This window comes from Canis lupus, chromosome 32, assembly GCF_011100685.1.
Source record: "Canis lupus familiaris isolate Mischka breed German Shepherd chromosome 32, alternate assembly UU_Cfam_GSD_1.0, whole genome shotgun sequence".
Lineage (NCBI taxonomy): Eukaryota > Metazoa > Chordata > Mammalia > Carnivora > Canidae > Canis > Canis lupus.
Window position 1 is genome coordinate 8,157,406 of NC_049253.1, and position 6,201 is coordinate 8,163,606.

Consider the following 6,201-nt stretch of genomic DNA (forward strand, 5'->3'; position numbering starts at 1 on the left):
CTGCTTTTACTGTATTCCACAAATGCTGGCAAGTTGTGTTTCCATATTTGTTTCCAGAAACTTTTTTCTTCTTTGATCCATTGGTTGTAAAGGAGAATGTTTTTTAATTTTCATGTGTTTGTTAATTTTACAGTTTTCTTCCTCTTATTGATTTTTAGTTTCATGCCATATTGTCAGAGAAGATACTTGGCATGATTTCAATCTTCTTCAATTTTCTAAGATTTGCTTTGTAGCCTAACATATGGTCTATCCTAGAAAAATTTTCATATATGCTTGAAAAAAATGTATTCTGCTGTTGTTGAATGTAATGTTCTATATGTGTCTGTTAGGTCTATTTGCTCTAAGGTATTGTTCAAATCTATTGTTTGCTTATTGATTATTTCTTGATAATTGTTGAGAGTGGGGTATTAAAGTCCCCAACTATTATTATATCATTGTTTATTTCTCCTTTTGGCTCTATTAGTTTTTGCTTTATATATTTAGGTTCTCTGATGTTGGGCACATAAGCATTTGTAAATGTTATATCTTCTTGATATATTGACCCCTTTATCACTATATCAACTTCTTTTTCTGTTTATACATTTTTAGCTTAAAGTCTATTCTGTCATACATATAGTTGCTCCTACTTTTTTATTTATCACCATTTGCTTGAAATGTTTTTTTATATTCCTTCACTTTCAGTCTATGTGCCTTTAAGGCTAAAGCGAGTCTCTTTTAGGCAGAATATTGTTAGATCATGCTTTTTAGAATTCATTCAGCCATTCTGTCTTTTGAATCCATAATTTGATCTATTTAGATTTAAAGTCATTATTGATAGGTAAGATTTACTATTCCCTTTGTCCCCTTGTTTTCTGCTTATTTTGTAGCTCTATTATTCCTTGCTTCTTACACTGCTTTTTCCTGTGTTATGATATCTTTTTGTATCAGTGTGCTTTGACTTCTTTATAATGGTCTTTTTTGTAATTACTATAAGATTTTTTTGTGTGTGGTAATCATGAAACTTATATAACATATCTTAGCCCAGATGTGAACATTGCTGGGGTGCAGATGTGGGGAGGAGGTGACTGTGGGCAGAGTATGTCTCCACTGAGCACTTGGATTCAGCTCTTTCATTTCCAACATGGAAGAAATTTACATGAATTCCCTGGACCCTAGAGGCTATTACAATGTCTGTATAATAAAACCACCAGATCAAGGTCTGCAGGTTTCCTTATCATATCAAGTGCAGAAAGACTCATCTTGATGTCGCAGATTGGCTACTTGTCCCTTTAATGTTTGCCATCAGGTTCCTTGGGCCAAAACCTGTCTCATATCTCAAGCTGTGATGATAAAAGTTGTATTGAGCAGAATGTCGTCAACCAAACCATGAACCTTGGACAAGAGATTCTGGCTTCTGGCCAAGAGCACAAGGCAGTGCCTTCTTTGTAATGAAGACTGAGATAAAGATCTCTGGGACTAGACCAGCACACCATTGATCTGGGGCATAGCTAACTACTGTGGCAACAACAGCCCTGAAAACAACATAGTTATGGAACATAAGAGTAACCTGGCTTCAGTCATGTGCATCCCTGAGTCTCTGCTGTATGTTCTGCCATGGAAAAACCATGGAAATGCACAGTAAGTCACTATCTATCTCATCAAATCCCAGACACTAGAAGACTCTTGCTTCCTGCTTCCAGCGGGTTCTTCATTTTTTTTTCCTCCTAATCTAATTATAGAAAGATAAATTGTGATCTTTAAACAAAAAAACAAAAACAAAAACAAAAACAAAAAAACCCCACAAAACTTCAACACTTGTAACACTCTGTTTTAAAATGATAACAATTTCAATAGAATTATCATATTTTACACTTTTACTTCTCTCTCTCACAATTCAGGTTACTACTATTACAATTTACATTTTTTAAAAAATGTATTGTGTATCTAATAACCAATTATTGTATTTATGGTTATTTTTGCTATGTTCATTAAAAAAAACTTTTAAACTAGAGGTAAGAGTTATGCACCCCTATTACCATATTGCACAATCTAACTATGACAACATATTTACCATTACCAGTGAGATTTTTACTACTTTTTTGTGTTTTGATGATTTTTTTTAGAGACTCTTTGGGGGGAGGGGCAGAGAGAGTGGAAGAGAGAGAATCTTTTTTTTTTTTTTTTTAAGACTTTATTTATTCATGAGAGACACACAGAGAGAGGCAGAGAGACACAGGCAGAGGGAGAAGCAGGCTCCATGTAGGAAGTCCGATGTGGAACTCAATCCCGGGGACCCAGGATCATGCCCTGAGCCAAAGGCAGACATTCAACTGCTGAGCCACCTAGGTGTCAGGAAGAGAAAGAATCTTAGGCTATATGCCCAGCCTGGAGTCCATCGTGGGACTCCCTCTCACAACACTGAGATCATGAACTGAGCTGAAATCAAGAGTTAGATGCTTAACTGACTGAGCCACCCAGGCACCCCTGTTTTGATGATGTTAATTTGCAGTATTTTACTTCAACTTAAAGAACTCCTTTAGCATTTCTTATAAGGCAGGTCTAGTGATAATGAATTTTCTCAGTTTTTGTTTGTTTGAGAAAGTCTTTATTAATTCCTCCTTTGTTTCTGAAGGACTACTTTGATATAAAATTTTTGGCTGACAGCTATTTTCTTTCAATGTTTTTAATATTCTTTCCTTTCTCTCCTGACCTGAAAAATCTATCTGTAGTCTTGTGGGGATCCCTTGTATGTAACTTCTGTCTTTTATCTTACTGCTCTTAAATTTTTTTGTTTTTGACTTTTGACAATTTAATTATAATGTGTCTCAGTGTAGCCCTATTTGGGTTCAAGTTATTTGGGATCATTTGTGCTTTCTGGATCTGGGTGCTCATCTCTCTTCAGGTTGGGGAAGTTTTCAGCCATTATTGTTTTAAAGATATTTTCTGTCCCTTCTCTTTCTTTCTTCTTTTTTTTCTTTAGAATTTTCAAATGCAAATGTTGTTTCTTTTCATTTTGTCTTATAATTCCCATAGGCATTCTTCATATGTTTTCATTCTTTTTTTTCTTTTTGCAATTTTCAATAATCTATTTTTGTAATTTTCAATTAATGTAATTTTCAATAGTCTATCCTCTGGGTCACTGATTGTTTCTTCTGAATGGTCTTTTGAAACTTTTGAATTCTTCAGTTCAGTTTTGCATTTTTCAACTGTAAGATTTTTTTTTTTTGATGGTTGCTATTGTCAAACTTTTCAGTTGTTTATGCATTTTTAAAAATTTTGTTCAGGTATCCATGTTTTCTTATCATTTGTTATACTTTCTTAAGATGATTATTTTGAATTCTCAGAAAGTTCATTAAATGTTCGTTATTTAGGGTTAGTTATTGGAACTTTGTCAGTTTCCTTTGGTGGCTTCATGTTTACCTAATTTCCTTGATTCCTTACATAGGTATCAGCACATTTGAATAAGTGGTGTTTTTTTTTTTTTTTTTTTTTTCCCCTAGACTCTACAGGTTGCTTGGCAGAGACAGTTCTTCATAAGTCTGCTCAGTTGGAGTTTTTGAGTTTCTGTTGGTAATGTCCTTGGGCAAATAGGGACTTCTATTATGCTCTATTTTTGGCTGAGGCAACTGTTCAAGCTCTGAGGCCAGGGATGGAATGTGTGTCACTGGCTGCTGGTTGGGATTTCTGTTACCTACCAAGTGAGGCTATAAGATGAGCTCTGTGATTACCTGAATTCTTTGGTCAGGCTTAGTAGATGGTTGAGACCAGACCCCATATCAGTAACAGATGGGGCTATGAATTATCTTCCCTCCCCAGACAGAGCAGTAGGACAGGGCCCAGGGCCTGTGCAGTTCATGGGGGACCCAAATAAGGTCTGATTATGCACTGAATTCTCTGATCATGTGAGGCCACTAGTTTGCTTTGCAGATTATTGGCTCTATCTATGGAGAGACAGAGAACTGCTCTGACCTGTATAGCTTGGCTTAAGAACTGCTCAAGCTTTGGCTTGAGAACTGCTGACCTGCATAAGCTCTCAGGCATTTTCACTATCCTCTCTAGTTAGATGGGGCTAAAAGTCATGTTCCACAGGGGGTGGGACAATATCTCAATTCCCTTTTCTGTGGAGGAGCTGGAGGACCTCTTCAGGCTACTGTCAATTTCCCAAACATGCTCTCTGATTGGAAGGGGCCAGGAGCTACCCTTAGCTTTGGCTATGAATTAATTCCCCTGCCTATGCATAGTATGGGAAGCCTCCTTGCCCAGTACTGGCTTTGGTTTGAGGATAATCAGCTCTGCTCACCTGCCTCTCAGCTTGAGTATCACTGGGATGCATAGCTTTCAGGAGTTGTCACTAGCCCTTCTAGTCAGATGAGGCTACACAGCACTCTCCTCAATATGTGAGGCTGTGACTCAGCACCTTGCCTGAGTGCAGACTAACTGAATTCTAGGGATGGCAAATCCATTAGAGTATCTGTTCAGAAAGACCTGTACCCCAATGAGTTTCATGGTCAGAGTACCCTCAACTTGGTTTTGCAGATGAACAAAGCTGCTAATTGGTATTACTATGTGGGCACTGGAGGTATGAACTTTGTCAAGATCAATTTTTGGTTGTTGCAAGCAAACAATTTAACTAATTCTATTTTCCTAGAAATCAGACTTTTAGATTTATTAAAATTGCCACAGTGAAGAAATAAATGTAGGTGTCTTACTCTAGTGTCTAATTAATAGTACATGATCACGCTTCAAATGTATAATTAGATTTGATTCTAATGAGCCTATTCTTCCAATTTTGGCTTTAAGTACTATTTTATCATTTAAAGGTAGATGATATGATTATGAGTATTAGAAAAAGAATGGAGGGGAAAATGTGATTTCTACTTTGTAAGTAGCTCAAATATTTAATTGAAGCAAGAGTTTATTGGATATTGGGAGAAGGTCATTGTGGAGAAGTTAAGTAGGATAATAACATCTACTTTAATCACAGGTACTGAAGAAATTTTATAGAGAGCCACAGAGTAGCAGGAAGTGAAAGATTATCCTTTTATTCCCTTAATTTGTTTCTTTGACCAGTATCTTTTGTTATTTAACGAAAAGCCTTAGTTTAGCAAGTGATGTCTTAGCAGTAAGTACAATTATTAGAGGAATAATCATTATTATCGTTAAGAGAAATATTTTTTAAATGTTAGTGGATTTTGTTTCAAATTTTGCTGTATTAATGTCAAAGTCTAGGCAGTCAAATAGCCAGTACGCAAACTATGTACAATAAATACATTTTAAATTAGAAATAACAAGAAAGGATTCAAAATGACCTAGATAAAATTTTCCCATGAACATATTATTTGGCATGTTCTCATTTCAGTGTTCTAGGTACAAACTTGTCTTGAACAATTTAATCTGGTTTCCAGAGATCAGTTATTTGTATCCAACAGTCTAGCCTGAGTCTAGATTACAGATTTTTCAAATTGGAGAAGAAGAACTAGAAAGCATATTTTTATATTGTTTGTAAACTTACTTCTAATTTACTTAAGAATTAAGACAATTCTCATTTAGGTTTTTCAAAAAAATTAAAAATAGAATTACCATATGATCCAATAATTCTGCTACTGTGTATTTACCCAAAGAAAATAAAAAACACTAATTCAAATAGATATATGCACCCCTGTGTTTATTGCAGCATTATTTACAATAGCCAAGGTATGAAAACAACCTAAGTGTCCATCAATAGACAAATGGATAAGGAAGAAGTGGTACCTACATACACACAATGAAACTTTACATAGTCATAAAAAAGGATGAGCTCTTGCCATTTGTAATAGCATGATGGACCTAGAAGATATTATGCTAAGTAAAATAAGTCAGACTGAGAAAGACAAATACCATAAGATTTTACTCAAATGTGGAATCTAAAAAAACAAAATAAGTGAATAAACAAAATCAGAATCAGACTTATAAATACAGAGAACAAACTGATGGTTGCCAGAGGGAAGGGTGGGGAGTTAGGAAAAATGGGTGAAGGGGAGAGGCAGCCACAGGCTTCCAGTTATGAAATGAGTAAGTCATGGGTATAAAAGGCCCAGAATAGGGACTATAGTCAGTGATATTATAATAGCAATGTATGGTGACAGATGATAAATACACTTGTGAGCATAGCATAATGTACAGAGAAGTTGAATCACTAGGTTGTACACCTAAAACTAGTGTAACATCATGTGCCAATTATAG

General features: G+C 35.4%; 1 pseudogene; it reads left to right on the plus strand.

Annotated features, from left to right (window-relative positions):
- The first annotated feature begins 1,120 nt into the window (after positions 1 to 1,120).
- LOC100683021 lies at positions 1,121 to 1,621 on the plus strand (annotated as a pseudogene).
- Positions 1,622 to 6,201: the final 4,580 nt, after the last annotated feature.